This window comes from Macaca nemestrina, chromosome 5 (genome assembly GCF_043159975.1).
Source record: "Macaca nemestrina isolate mMacNem1 chromosome 5, mMacNem.hap1, whole genome shotgun sequence".
NCBI classification, from domain to species: domain Eukaryota; kingdom Metazoa; phylum Chordata; class Mammalia; order Primates; family Cercopithecidae; genus Macaca; species Macaca nemestrina.
Genome location: NC_092129.1, coordinates 38,202,085 through 38,218,744, shown reverse-complemented (window position 1 = coordinate 38,218,744; position 16,660 = coordinate 38,202,085).

Genomic DNA, 16,660 nt, shown 5'->3' with positions numbered 1-16,660 from the left:
ATTGCCTCGTCCCTTTCACCATACTCTCGAAACACAAAGAGTTTTGAATTTTAACATTATTGGACCCTTAAGAGCTTTTCTTGACAAATGGCTCTTTGGATGACAGGTACAATAGCATCCAATGCCTCCTCCAAGACGAATGACTACTGTAATAACAGCAGTACACTTAGGGCTATTCTGTCTACAACTGAAGCTTTTGTTTTCTGATATTCTTTTATCGCTAACACCAATTTGTTCCTGTCAGCAAACATAAGCTATCGAGGCGGAATTCCATGTACAGAAGGCAATGTTTGGTCTTCCCTACTGGCATGTTAAATATACTTTCCTGATGCAATGTTACATTTAATGTTGTGCTGCTGGGGAGAAAAATTCATCAGTGTCTCTTCAGCTCATGATCCTATCTTGTCTTGAGATCACGTTTCATTATTCCTCAAGCCAAGAATACACAGGGTCTGGTCTATGGCCAAATAATGTGATTCTGGGACATAGATTGGGATTACTGAAGATAAAGTGGCCTGGCTATGAGGCATACTGTAAGAACACATGTGCTTATTAGATTGCATCCCATCTCCGCGGCCGCTGCCCTCCTGCCAAAACTGAATGCTACTAAGCACATACCTCCCCTCAGCTCTCAAGTGAGTCACAAGTTTGCTTTCATTCCAAAAGCAAAACATAACAGTGAGAGAGGCCCAGGGCCGCTTAAGAGCTACAAGCTGTCGGTTCGTGTGGGGACAGAGCCTGCCTTCCAGCTGAGGCAGCACCCCGATAATGCCAAGTGGCGCCTTCAGCATTCTCACAGGTGCAAGCTATTTCTTCCTGAATGAATCACCGATTCTCCTCTAAGTTCTTTGTGCTACTCACTGTTGCTTACATCATAAACACACGGAGGCTGCAAAGCTTCACACTTTGTTCCAAACATTTAAAAGGAGTCTTTAGCCTGTCTCACTCCTTATATGGCAATAACTGATCTCTGAACCATTCTCAGCTCAGGCTCTTATCTTGGAAAGGACCATGGAAGTCAAAGGCAGTATCAATAGTTGAAGACCGCCAGGGTTTTTTTTAAATGGACCAGATATAATAAGGCAGGTATATGGCCAACCACTTTTCAAATGGAATTACATATGTGAGACCGCAAGGAGGAACTCATGAGCCTTAGGAGTACTTTAACATCCAATAGTGAAGCCCACTTCGTCTTAAGTGAAAGATCTAGGAGGCAGAAATGGCTCTGTAATTTTATTCTTCCATTTGCAATCTCCCTTATCCAAAGGGCCTTAAGGTATGGGCAGGTCTCACAGTTTCTTAAGGGCCCTAAGGTTAGGGGAGGGTCTCATAGTTTCTTAAAGTGTAGGGTGCAGACTATCTGTGTCAAAATCATTGGAAGTGCTTCTTAAAGGTTTATTCCTAACCCCATCACATACCACTCATTCCTCGGTGAACAGAATCACTGAGTTTGGGACCCCAGGCATCAGCATTTTAATGAGATTCTTGGGTAATCTTTTTGGACACTGCATTTTGGGGACCATTTATTCAGGAACTTAAGAGACTTTCACACTACTGATAACAATGTCATTCCCTGAATAGTTGTCATGGAGTATGATGAGCTCCAACCATGCCTTCAGTTAAACCCTTGCACAGAATTGGCACTCCGAGGTGGTTGTTCTTCCTGTGTATATATCATCCACTGAGATACACACCTCTCAAGGGCAATAATTAGGTCTTTCACTTCCTTTATTTTTTTCAGCAATGTTAATGACAGTGCCATTGTACTGTGACATATATATGTCACAGTAAACAAGACATATAATCTTGTAAAATTAGATGTAAAACAAGGCATATAGTCCGTAAAATGAGCCAGAGAAAATTATTTGAACTTACTGTATTGTATTTGAAGGACATTCTACTGGTATTCTGTTGGAATAGGTTTGCCTGATTGCCTAATTTCACTGAAGCCCACAAGGACGTGGCAAGGTTGACAAGCGGGCTTAACTGGTTATTGGCAAAGTTCTGTTAAGAGGACAGTCCTTACTAGCTGAGTTGGAACCTGGAGTGACCCAACAGAGGTCCAAATGCTAGAATACAGCCTGACATACTAGGTGTTCAATAAATGCTTGATGCATAAAAATGAGAACTGTGATTCTATTGCTTTGAAATATTTGCTGATTCACAGTTTCCTTATATTCTTGTGCAGTTATTTTATTCTTATTATCCTACACATTTGCCCTAATGATCAGAGAGTAATAAATAACAATAAAACTTAATTTGAAAAATTTCATTGGCATTAATTAAGGGAAAGGGTCATAGTGAATTCTATCAGACATTACTGAGGCTCCCAGCTAAAGAGCCTAACTTAATACCACTTAGACAACTTAAAACCTTAGATCGAAGCAGAAACTCTAGGGAGAATTAAGTTTAAGAGAAAATCAAAATGCTCAAACCTCTAGGAAACTATCCCCAGAACCTTTACTACTTCTCTTTCTATACACAGGCACCGTCTCAAATATGGTAGTTGGACAGGAATATTGCACATGTATTACCACATGCAGTTCTAATGCCTCCTTCTATTTAGAATGCAAGCTCAGTGAAGACAGGAACTAAAAATACACTCAATAATCCTCATAGGCACAAATAAGTTAGAGTCTAAGTAGTTTGCAGGCAGTTAATAAATACCTAAATACCGGAAAGGAATGACAACCAGGATTCTGGCAAAAAAAGTAGCCAGGAAATCTCCACATGCCAAGAGGGGTTTGCCGGATGGTAAAGAGGATGCTCTAGGGAGGGGCCAGTGGAAAGTTCTTGCTTGAAAAAAGATTCTGAGTCGAATGCTTACTTATTTCCAAGGACCAGCCTGACTCTGTATGTGCTGCTCTGGAGAAATAACGAAAGAAAGAAAGGAAGGACAAGGAAAAACAAGAGCAACAAAGAAACTCAAGTGGCAGCAAACAGATTTGAGGCAAAGGCATCTATTTGTGCTCGTTCATACAGCTCCTCAGCCTCTGTCCTGTGCCTGCTGCAAATGAATGACCCCTTCCCATTGGGAAACAGGTGTCTCCTGCCAATTAGGATTTAAAAATCAACAGGGGCTTCTTAAGAGAATGATGACAAGTCTAATTGCAAGAAGCAGCTGTAGAGCCCTTGGCTACACTAGGGCTGGTTTTATTAATCCCCATTTTGCTGGGTGCCTGGCACTGAGCTGGGGTCAGCTCCCCTGTCACAGGGTCGAAGCTGTAAAATGTAGGGCGAGTATTTAATGACCTGAGCTCAGCAGGAGGGATTAGAGTGCCCTTCCCTGACACAGGGAGTTGGGCATGTAAAAGTCAAGTGGGCACAAAGGCACTGTCAACAAGAGACAGCAATTCAAAGGGTTGCCACCACTAGAGAAGTGACCAGCAGGCTTACACAACGCTCTGTTATTTATTCAGTCTTACCGTGTTTACTGGTCTGTTGTCAGAACCCCACTCCTATGTCCAAGGGAAGAACCTGGAGTTTCTTAGGAGCATGGCCTCAGTATGATTACTGATGTTTGCTTTTGCAAACATACGTATTCTTATATTGTGTAAACCCTGGTTTGAAGAGATCAAAAAAGTGTGGTAGTATAGTACATCATCGGTATAGAATTGGCAAAGCAAAGCAAGACAAACAAATATGTGCATTTGAATGGCCTATTGAGACAGACATTTTAAAGATAAATTGAAGCTGTTGATTTGAAATGGTTTCATAAGATTTCCTAGTGGCAGAGCCTTCCTAGAGTCCCCCTTCTATGGGTGTGTTCTCTAGGCAGCATGTACATTCATATGGGCTCATATGCATATATATATATATACACACACACAGACATACACACACATATATATACACACACAAGCATATGCAAATAGCAGCTCTCCAGCAAGCCCTCCTTACCCTCTGTGCTTCCGTAAGACAACATTTCTTCGAGTGCCTTTACTACTTGCTTTTATACCCAGCTCATTCATTACTAGAGTGCAAACTGTGAGGGTTCATTGTGTTTTCATTGTATTTGTATCCTTACCTTCTAATGTGGTACCTGACATATAGTAAGTGCTCAATAAATATTTCTTTGAACTACCACTTCCCCAACCAGGAGGTGTGGAAACTACCTGCCAAAGAAACGCTAACAACTGCCAAGGCAAACATACTGCAATCATGTGGTTCCTTTGCCATCTAAGAAGTCATTCCTCTAAAATGCCAGTGACAACAAGAAAGTCCAAGAAACATTCCTCCAGAAACACATGCAAACATCCACTGTGGAATGCCTTGGCCTTCTCTCATAAGAATAGCTCAGTGAGAGCCCAGCAGAGAGGAAAATGAAACCAGAGACTAACATTTGCTCATATAAATGTATAGACCTTAATTTAGGCAGTGCTGAAAGGTCAAGGTCAAGTGGATTAACAGGCTGAAGAGTTTTCTGTAGGGAAATTCTGCAAGACCTATGAATACGTTTAGGTCTACATGTAGAAACTAGGCCATATATAAACAAAATCTTTTAAAACTAGCATTTACTGGGGATTTATTATCTTCTGTTCCAGTCAATAGAACCCAGAGAGTGTTGGTCCCACAGTGCCATGCTAAGAAGTTTCCACTTGCTCTCTTAAAAGATCCTGGCATCACGCAGAGAGACAAGTTCAGTTCTGCTCCTTATCACCCCAGTGGGCTCAAGCAGGATGTATTAGAAGGACAGGGACTGAGAGAGACAATTTAACTCTATTAATAATCATCTTGCCAAAAAGGAAGTAAAATCTTTAATTAGAGATATGGCCAAGGGAGTGAATTAAGGGGAGAGTTTTGAAGAACATTTTACAGATAATATTGATAAGCCTGGGAAAAAGGGAAAAGTAAGGGTCAATACTAAGTTAAAGTTTGAGAGTTTGGAGAACTAGGTGAATGGTATGGCATAAACAAAGATAGGAAGGGGAAGAGAAGTTTCCGGTTTGGAATTTCCAGTGAAATGCTAAATTTGGACACATGAAAGAAAAAAAAATTTGTTAAGATACACTTGTAAAAAGCTGACAGATATTACCCTGGGGTCTGACCCTATAATTAATAAAGAATGTTTCCTAAATGAACTATTTTAACATAACATTAGTTTGACGCAAAGGTAATTGTGGTTTTTGCCATTAAAACCTAGATCGATATGTAGAAAAACAAGCCTGTATAAAGTGGTAAAGATTCATCTTATAATTTCAAATAATGTGAATATAGCGTAAAGGGAAGAGACCAACACACTGAATCCCAAATATGCAAAGCTAAATGTGTTGCCTGAGGAAGGAAGAACTTTGGAAGAGCTTTGCTGGTCTAGGCATAGTTTCATTGAGCAAAGAAAGGCCTTACAAAGGATCTGGAGAAGAATTGTTTTGTGTTGTGTTGGTGGCGGAGGCAGGAGAAGGGTGCCGCAGTCTGGGATGCAATGTTTTGTGTGGGTGACACAGTGGGTTGATTTCAGCCTTAGAAGCATATTCTCTAGAGAGGATGTGTCACTCACTGGCTCACTTTAAATATGTAAGGCTGCTGTTGATTGGCTGGCTTTGAGAATTGTGTTCTCTGCAGCAAGTTGTCACTAATTGGTTAGGTAAGTTTAAAATCAGCTCTGGTGTTTATTTGTTACCACAGCCCTTGAACTAAAATTTATTGATTAAACAGGATTAAAACAAGTTTCTACTCTTTACTGGCTAGCAAAGCTATAGAGCTCTTGGACTTTTCCTGGGAATATGGGGTCTTCAGTTTCTCTTTAATTATTCTCAATAAATATAAGACCAATTCAGTAACAATCTAATAAGCTATTTCACTGCATTACTGCTCTGGAAATCTTTTTTTTTAAAAAAAGTCTCCATTTTTTCATTGTGAAACCTTGTCTCTACTAAAAATACAAAAAAAAAAAAAAAAAAAAAAGTTAGCCAGGTGTGGTGGTTGGCGCCTGTAGCCCTAGCTACTCAGGAGGCTGAGGCAGGAGAATGGTGTGAAACCGGGAGGCGGAGCTTGTGGTGAGCCCAGATTGCACCATTGCACTCCAGCCTGGGCGACAAAGTGAGACTCCATCTCAAAAAAATAAGTAAATAAAATAAAATAAAGTAAAAGTGTCTCCATTTTTTAACTTCTCATAACAATAGAAAGATAAGTAATCAATCAAAGATTTCTGAAATTGCCAAATGCAATTTAATGTGTGTGATCTTACCAACTAATTAATCTATCATAATTTGGCTAACACCTAACGCATCTTTTCATTTTGCTTATTTTCATGGCATTATGCACTGTTTTGTCCTACATGGAAGATTTCAAATTCAGTACTGAAGTTAGTTGAATTCAGAATGGTTCCTTACTGCACTTAGAAGCTATGTCTATGTGCTGTGGGTTTTCCCTTGAAAACGATTAGTTGTGCCTGTCTTACTGTTTAAATACTTTGAATTCTAAGGCAATTTTTGGTAAGGCACCATTTGGTTCCCTTACAGCTGATGTCTGGGGCTATATGTGCTTCAGCTGTGGTGCTGGTCCTGACAGGCTGACAGAATGCTTGCTAAGTGGATGTCTAAACACATATGTCTAAGCACATATGCTTTCTCTGCACGGGATCACCAGAAGGCCTGCATTTTTTGGAATCCATTACACTGTTTATATTGTGATGTAAGACGTGGAGGCCATTTTAATTTTTTTTCTAACATGGCTGAAAGAGAATCCACCTCAAACATTGTTGAACTGGAAATAGCATTCAATTCCAGATACTATACCATGTAACTTTTGTTATAACACTTATTCCAGGGCATTGAAGTTGCCTGTGATCCTAATTCTATCCCTCCACAGTCTCCAAAGTCCCTAGAGGGCCAGATCTGCTTCCTTTGATGTTTGGGTCGGGTAGCTGGACGAGGGTTTGATGCATAATAGGTGCTCAGTGTTTGCTGAATAAACTGATCAGTAAGTTTTTAATGTCAAATGTCAAAATATTTCTTCTGTGGAAACATAACATATTCCTTTTCTTATGCTCATTTCCAACTTCTACAACTACACACACACACACACACACACACACACACAGAGAGAGAGAGAGAGAGAGAGAGAGAGTAAAAATATGATCAGGCAATAGGTCTTTTGATTCTGAACCCAGTGCTTTTCCTATCATCACTTACTGGTCTTTTTACAATATTTTTATTTTTTTCTAGAATTCCAAAACAGTTACTAAGCATCATTTGTATGTCAAGTTCATTGAACTCTTTAAACTTAGTCTCCGTATATTCACTAGAATCAAGTGTGAAGAGTGGAGTTCTTATGATCAGCTCTTTGCCAATATTGAACCACTTAAACATTTTCACAATGATTATCCTGGATACTTCAAGCTACTACAGTCAGCTTCTTCTTTTACAAAAATGACATTAAAATGTCTCCAAAGAAAGGAATTCTAATGACAAAAAGGAGAAATAAAAAATACATTGTATAATATAAAATCCATTTCAGGTTTGATTAAACATCAAAACATCTTGTAAACCCACGGTCCTATGTGTAACAGGGAAATCGCTTGGTTCTCTTTGGTTACAATCTCACATGCTCAAATCACTAATTCCTTCCCTCCTCAGGCAAGAGCACATATTACAACCTTTGACCTCAGGGATGCTTTGGTTGAGTGGCAAAAAGAAGAGCATGCCTTTAGCCAGAAGGAAATAAGCTAGAACATATTGGCATATATGGCTTTTACAGTTGATTAGGAACTGAAACTCACTTTATAGAAATTGGAGCATTCCTATTGCTAAAGAATCTTGGGACAAATCTTGTGTAAGTCAAAAACAAACCCTAAGATACAAATATAAGTGTCCATAATGCATCTGTCAAAGGCACAAACATGAAACCAGTAACAGGCTCCTTTACTCTCTTTTTGCCTTAAAATGGAACAGTCACCTGACCTGGAAATAACTAAAGGACAGCTCACATTCCATTTCCCTAAACCAGCAGTACCCAACCATTTTGGCACCAGGAACTGGTTTCCTGGAAGACAATTTTTCCATGGATGGGGATCGAGGGATGGCTTTGGGATCAAACTCTTCCACCTCAGATCATCAGACATTAGATTCCTGTAAGGAGCACACAACCTAGATCCCTCGTGTGCAGAGTTCTCAATGGGTTTCACAATCCTCTGAGAATCTAATGCCGCCCTGATCTGACAGGAGGCGGAGCTCATGCGGTAATGCCGGCTCACCCGCCTGCCAGCCTGCTGCTCACCTGCTGCTCTGCGGCCTGGTTCCTAATAGTCCCCGGGATTGGGGACACCTGCCCTAAACAATCCAATCATTGAAAACAGGCAGTGGTACTTACATGTAGACACTATAACAAATCAATGTGAGCTTAATGAAAATCAGGTACTTCTCCTGAAGGATATTTAATGAACTGTGAACTGTGCCAACTCAGACATTTTAACGTATTTTCTCCAGAGATTTGTGTCTAGGTAGAAATAAAGAGTGGAATGCCTGCAATTTCTGGACCAACTGCTTGGGGGCAGAGAAGGCATATGTGGACGTTTAGGTGGGTCCAAGTCTTTGATTCTGTTCCCCTCCTACTTTTCAGTGGAATGAGGTAATATATTTTTAAAAGTAATTGATAGGGCCAGGTGCAGTGGCTCGTCTGTAATCCCAATGCTTTGGGAGGCTGAGGCGGGAGGATCACTTGAGGTCAGGAATTTGAGATCAGCCTGGGCTATGTAGCAAAATCCTGTCTCTACAAAAAAATTAAAGGTGTGGTGGTGTGCACCTGCAGTCCTAGCTATCTGGGAAGTTGAAGCAGGAGGATCATCTGGGCCCAGGAGTTCGAGGTTACGGTGAGCTATGATTGTCCCACTGCACTCCAGCAGGGATGACAGAATGAGACCTCGTTTCTTAATAAAATGATTACAATAAATTAAACAGGCTTTTAATGTTCTTGGGCAAGAATAGCCAGTTTTTCAACTGCAAGGCACATGGAAATGCCTGACATTGCTCTGTCAAGGAAGGTGTGTTAAGCCGTTTCATGACAACAGTATGCTGTCGTTCAGGTGTACCGTCAAGAAAATTGGACATTCCTTGGAATAATATAAGATAGTTTATTAATAGTTGTTGATCCTGGTTGTGCATTAAAATATCCAGGGAATAAAATAATGCCATTGTCCAGGTCCCAACATAAACTAGTTAAATCAGTATCACAAGGACAAAAAACCAAACACCACATGTTCTCACTCATAGGTGGGAATTGAACAATGAGAACACTTGGACACAGGAAGGGGAACACCACACACTGGGGCCTGTCGTGGGATGGGGGGAGTGGGGAGGGATAGCATTAGGAGATATACCTAATGGAAATGACGAGTTAATGGGTGCAGCACACCAACATGGCACATGCATACATACGTAACAAACCTGCACATTGTGCACATGTACCCTAGAACTTAAATAAAAAAAAAAAAGAAATCACAACTAAAGAACTTATTCATGTAATCAAACACCACCTGCTCCCCAAAAACAATGGAAATAAAATGTTAAAAACAGATTAAAAAAAGAGAGTGGTTTCAGTATTCTTAAACCTCCTATGTAGTTCTAATGTACAGCCAAGGTTTGGAATAATTCATTTAACCCTTTAAAAGATGCGTCCTACTAACTAAATGATCCATCACCAATTTCTGTCCTTAGACATGATTCTACCTGCCTCTCGGCTCTACTGAAGTTTGGCTTGGGTCAAGTCCATTTCCTCTATGTCTTGTCCTAGTCCTACAGTCTCCTAACTACTCCCGCAGCCCTCAACCACATTTCCACCACCTCCCTCCGTTCTCCACAGAGCTACCAGAGCGGTCTTACCTGAAATGAATATGACCATGACATTCCTCCACTGAAAACCTACTGGCCCTCCAGCATGTATCCAATATTGGTTTATTAATACATTCAAACTCCTCACAACAGGCATTCACAATCATTCCTAATCTTTTCTGCTGCCTTCTTCTGCAGCCTCAGCTTCCACTACTCTAGGCAAATTAAATGTTTTCCCCAAGATAGAGTTGCTAGAGACATTACAAGATAACCAGCTAAATGTGAATTTCAGATACACAAAAAATATTTTTGTTAGTAAATGTCCCAACTATTTCATTATTTACCGTTTACCTTAAATTCAAATTTAGCTGGTTGTCCTGCATTTGTATTTGCTAACCTGGCAATGAACCCTAAGAATTCCAGGGAACAGGCCACCACCCCTTTCCCTGTCCACATTGCCACTGCCCCTTCTAGCAGGCATTCCCTTGCTTGAGTGCCCAGAATGGGTTGAGGAGCTGCCTCTTTCTCCCAGAAGGTCAGGCCCTCCTTCCTCTGCACACACACACTTCTTTCTTCAAACTCCCACCTAAGGTGAGAATTGTCTCTGTGCCTGTCCTCTCATCTACTCTCCACCCCCAGGCAGGATGAGGGGCAACATGATGTCAGGAGCTGAGTCTTAGTAGTGCCGGGCACACTGGGGTTCAATAAACACTTGGGAAGTGACTCAACCGCACTTCCTGGGCATCCTGGCTGATAGAGTAAAGCAGGACCATTACCTTAGTTTTCAGTAGAAAACAATAGGAGCGGAGACAAAACTAAAGCATTACCCTTTCCGGATCATTGCCAGCATCCTCATGTCTCCTATAGAAGCCCAATTCTGAGGATACTGTATCCTCCAGATACCGTGGCATGCTATTTTTGGATTCTTTCTTCTATCTTACAAAAAAAAATGTATTTTTTTGTTTTTATTGTCTGTTATTTGTTTTATTGTTAATTTCCTTTAAAGGAACCTCCACAGAAGGCAGACTCTTTAAATATCATCTCATTTAACCCTCACAGCAACCACAAGAGATGGGTAATGGTTAGGGGTGGGAAGTTTAAGGCTCAGTGAGGTAATTACCACAAGCTAGCAAGAAGCACTCCTGCTACCTGAATGACTCATGTACATTCTACTCTGAATGTGCTCTTTCTAACTGACTGCACCAATTCATCTCACTTTTCAATCTGTTTTTAAGTGTCAATGCCAGCTTCATCCAAGAGTGAGGCGGCCAGCCTCCAAAGTAGCCCCAGCGACCCCCCACATCCTGGTATTAACATCCCATGTAGCCCCCTCCCACACTGTACCATGTTTGAGCTATGTGACAAATAGCATATGGAAAAAGGTATAGCAGTTCTGAGGTTAGGGTAAAAGACTGCAGCTTCCATCTTGGGTCCTCTCTTGCTAGCTTGCTCCGCCTCTTCCTCTTGGATCTCTTTTTGTGAACAAGCAAGCTACCATGCTGTGATTAGTCTCACAGTGAGGCCTATGAGGCAAGGGACTGAAGACTCCAGCCAAGAGCCAGGGAGGAACTGATTCTTGCCAACGACCACTTATGTGAGCTTGGGAGAGAATTCACCAGTCCATCAGGACTTGAGGTGACTGCAGTCTTGGCTGACACCTTGATTCTCATCTTCTAAGAGACCCTGAGCCAGAACCATCCAGCTAAACTGCTTCCGGCCCCCTGACCCTCTAACACTATGTGAGACAATATGTGTTTGATGTTTTAAGCTGCTACATTTTGGAGAAAATCATTATGCAGCAATAAAGAACACACAAGGAAACAAGTAAGTCTCCAAGAGGTTTTCTGATAACAGTTGTGTAGAAGAAAACTTCAGATGTCTAAAATCACACTACTTAGCCCACTGCTTGCCTCAGCTCCTCAGATGTTGATGGACAAAGACCTTGTCTGAAGGTAGAATACTGGTGTCTAAGCCTTGCTTCGAATGTATCATCCACGGAGAGAAAATTGACTTAGGGCTCTCTTTCACCATCTAGCAACTGGGGAGCAAGCATTCCCTCTTAAAGCCTTGACTCTCCCCAAGGCGCTGGTGGGTGGTTATTTATGGTTTATTCTGAGTTATTACTGCATAACATCCCCACAGGCAGTTAGCACAGTATTTATTGAGCAGCCTTTAATGATGAATAGAGTGAGAAACACCAGGCAAAGAATATGGTAATAACAGTACATAAATTTTATTTTCATTTAGCATGAAAACACCTGATTTCCTTCAACACTGTAAACATGTCACATTATTACACAGTGAAAGGCTGATGAATTTAAACATTCATGTGTACATTGTTTTGAATGGAAAATGTACTTTCATTCCACTTGCCTCCACCATTACAGATCATTTTGTTTTTATTTATTTCACTTCAGTTTGTTTTAATTAAAAAACAAAATCCAAGCAGAGAAAGTAACTGGAAGGTTTTCTCAGGATGGGATTGGTTATTTTCAAGACATTTGACTTCTTATTCTCCTCAGAAACAGAGAGACGGCCTCAGAACAGAACATTTTATGGTCAGAGTTGGCAAGGACCTCATGGTTTGTAGTTAATAAACATGATTAAACTAAATGTTCAGAAGGAAATTCTGCTAGACCATTTAAAAAAAAAAAACACAAAGAATGCACTCATTAATTATGTATAATTTTGTCATTGGATAAAGAAGGAAATTTCAGACTAGGAAAGCAACGTATTCCTAGACATAATGTTAAATAAATACATGCCTTCAAGCTTGAATTATTGCCCTGTAAAAAGACAGACAAATGTCTCAGCAACAGCCTCATTACTGTCAAGCTCATGATTTGTTGCTCCATTGACATGATGATGTGCTTTCTAGCACTAAGGTCTTGTCTGTTGTAGAAATAGAAACTCTTATGTTTAGAATTTATCATTTAGTTATTTAAAAAAACGTTATGGTTGATCAAAAAGCATGGTAAATAAGCTCTCAGTATGTGTGCCAGTATGGGTGTATTGGAGTTACATTAGAAATGGGAGAAAAGGAACACCTGTACACTCCTACTATGCTAGTCCTGTTAAGCAGAATGTTGGAGGCTTAACATGATTCAGCAGTGTCCTTTCTATTTAACACATTGCTTGCCTATGAGTGGGACTGTCATGAGTCAGGGTTATAGGTCACACATTTTTCCAAAGAAGAAAAATTAAGGAGTGGTCACAGGATCAGGCATCCTATTCACTAAGTGAGTTCTAAATTGCGTTTCACGGTAATTTGATGTGGTAATGGGATGGCGTTGGAATGCGAGAAGTGGATGGAGCACTGCAATTCTAGCCCTGGATATCTGTGTTCTCAAGAGGTGTGGCCAAATCGCAGGGTGACATAAAGTGAGGTGCCAAGATTCATCCAAAGCACCGCAGTTTAGAGGGTAAAATATTTTAAAGTAACAATGTTGAACTATTGTGAGACATTTGAAGCCCCTTTCCTTAACAATAACTATCCATCTCTTCCTCATCTCACATATCTTGGCCACTGTATAGCTGGAAAGAGCAGGAGACCCAGGAAATAACACAGTCAGGAGTCCCAAACTCACTTTTTATAGTTTGAGTAACCAACTCTAACATCCTTTCCTCTCTAACATCTCTTATTCTAATCAATCCTAAGCACTGATCAGAGGGCATGCTTTGAGCTGCTGGTTCCAACAATTAACATTTCCAACTGGACATTCATGTATACTCTCTTGACCACAGATGACAGAAACTAAAGTCAAACAAATTTAAGGAAAAAAAGAATAAATAAGTTTTGGGCTTACAAAACTAGAAATTCCAGGCATGGTCGTTGAGTTGAAGTTCTGTCTCCTGACATCCTAAAACCAAATTCTCTGACAGCATCACCAGGGCATGGGTTCTGAGCTGTTTCCCACATGTTGGCTTCATATTCAGATTCTCTCTCAATGTGGTAGGAAAGATGGTTCTGGCAGTTTAGATTGACATAGTCACCAGAGACCCTGATCCCAGAAAGACAGTGCATCTCTCACAATGACTTTGGAGAAAAGTCTTGGGGTGAGTTTTCACAGGCTTAGCTTGGGTCCTGAACCTATTCTTGGGCAAATAAATATGACAAAGAGGGTGGAACATGTTGATTGGCTAGGGTTCAACCATATGCCCAGGAGTATAGTAGTTCCCTAAAAAGGGGGATGCCTTGTACACACACAAAAGTCAAGTTTACTGTGAAAATGGTAACCCAAGGAATGGGAGAAAATGTTTGCAAATCTTGTATCTGATGAGGAGTTAATATCTGGAATATACAATTCAACAACAACAACAAAAACAACCCAACTAAAACATGGGCAAATGATTGAATTGACATTTCTCCAAAGATATACAAATGACCAATATGCCATAATCATTAGGTAAATGCAAATTAAAACCACAATAAGATATCACTTCACACCCATTAGCATAGTTACTATAAAAAACAGAAAATAATAAGTGTTGGTGAAGATGTGAAGAAAAGTAATTTTTATACACTATTGTTAGAAATGTAAAGTGGTATGGCTGCCACAGAAAACAGTATGGTAGTTTCTCAAAAAATTAAAAATAGATACGATCCAGCAATTCCACTTCTGGGTACATATCCAAAAGAACTTAAAGCAAGGATTCAGTTATTTGTATACCCATGTTCATAGCATCATTATTTGGAAGAGCCAAAAGGTAGAGGCAACCTAAGTGCCCATCAACAGATAAAATAGAGAAACAAAATATAGTATACACACGTATTATTATTCAGCCTTAACAAGAAAGAAAATTCTAACACAGGCTACAAAACAGGAGAACCTGAAAGAAATTTTGTTACATGAAATCAGCCAGTCACAAAAAGATAAACACTATATGATTCTGTTTATATGAGGTACCCTGAGTAGTCAAATTCATAGAGACAGAAAGTGGAGGAGCTGCTATAAGGTACTAAGGGGAGAGGAGAATGGGGAGTTATTGTTCAGTGGGTAGAGTTTTGGTTTTACAATATAAAGAGTTTTGTGGATGGATGGTGATGACGGCAGCACAACAATGTGGATGTACTTAATGCCATTGACTGTACACTTAAAAATGGAGTATGATTGTTACCTTTATCTGTATTTTACCACAATAAAAAAAAAATCATCTCCACTAGGCGGAGGTTGCAGTGAGCTGAGATTGCGCCACTACACTCCAGTCTGGCAACAGAGCAAGACTCCATGTCAAAAAAAAAAAAAAATCATCCTCACTATAGAATTTCAGAAGAGGTAAACTTGGCTAAGTAGCTTTTCTCCACTTACCCTTTTGGAACTTGCTTCTGAACATCTTCCATTCAGATACTCCTAAAATCACGCTGACTCCTCAATGCTCTACCATGGTTTACTTCTCCTATACTACGTGGCCCCAGAACCTTCTTAATTCTCCACTCTAATCAGAAGCCTGTCCAGTACCCTTTTTGGAACCATGCTGTAGGTTAGGGAGCCTGTAAGTCTGTTGTACTAACAGCAGTTGATATGCATGCTGAAAGGTGTTTTGAAAGGGAGGAATCGGCAAAATGTATCTTAACTTAAATGCAAACTAATTGAGCAGCTTTAATTGAATAGTTATCTCTTGGGCCTTCATATAGGACTGGATATAATGCCAATCACCAAGTCAAATAATCAGCTTAGGGTCCTTTGACCGCTTATCTGCAAAGGTAAGATTCCTACAGCAAAAGGGCCATTTCTCACATAGACAACACAGGAATTACTTGGATGGCAATTATGTTCACAGAGAGAAAAAAGAGTGACCGTTAACTCCATTGCTTGCAATCTCACCTGCTCTTAATGGCACTTTCTCTCAGATCATACCCCTACAAGCGCTAAACAACTCAACTGAAGTCAACGGACAGAAGATACAGTGCAATGAGCCTATTTTGCAGTCCAGATAATATCTGCCTAACAGACTAAGTTCCAACTCTGTCTGTGCTACCTACAGGTTATATAATCTTGGGAGGTCACTTGAACTATACAATTGGACTAAGAATACTGACTCTCGTGGGTGTTATAATTAAATGAGGTAGCATATGGTAAGGTAAACATTGATTAGTCTCTGCATTAGTTGATTAGTGTCTTCAAATGTTCGTTTCTTTGATTAGTCTCTTCAAACGTTAGTTTCCTTCCTCTTCTTTTCAGTATGCTTGCTGAAGAGCCAGCTACAGAGCGAGTGACTGAATCAAAGCCTGGACACATCCTACATGCTCCCATTCCCCACCTTGCTACAATGGCATCAGCTGTCTGTGCCCAGAAGATGGTGCTAAGGTTGGATGAATAAAACAGTAACTGGCGCTTCAAGGATACAGAAGAAGGTACATAGATAAATATCCCCATTTTGCCTAGACGGAAACAAGAAAAACATTCTCTTTTCTCTTCTTTAAAACCAATTATTGAGTCACACATGGCAACACTATGTATTGCCAAAAGTGGCCAGTTTGTGGTAGTAGGTTTTATTCAGAAAATCAGTGGGTGATGAAAATTTAGAAGATGCACTCGTCATTTGTAAAACTGTAGATGAAAGTTTAAAAGATGATGTTATACCACTTTTTCTTCACTGCCCTCATCAGTGACTCCATCCCACCCTCCTGCTGTTCTCATAATTGATGTAGAAATAATTTCATGAGCCAAACTGGATGGTTTTATAGGTGTGTGTTTGGCATTAACTTTATTTCCTATTCACATACCAGATATTAGTGCCTGCTCTTATGAAATAGTTTATTCCACCATAAATTTATGTTTTAATGATCACCACTTTTTTTTGGAATACATTAATCTGTCTAAAAATAGGTGACTAAATCATCTGTCATTCTGCTGTGAAACCCTTTAATGTTTTCTTTGGGAAATAAATTA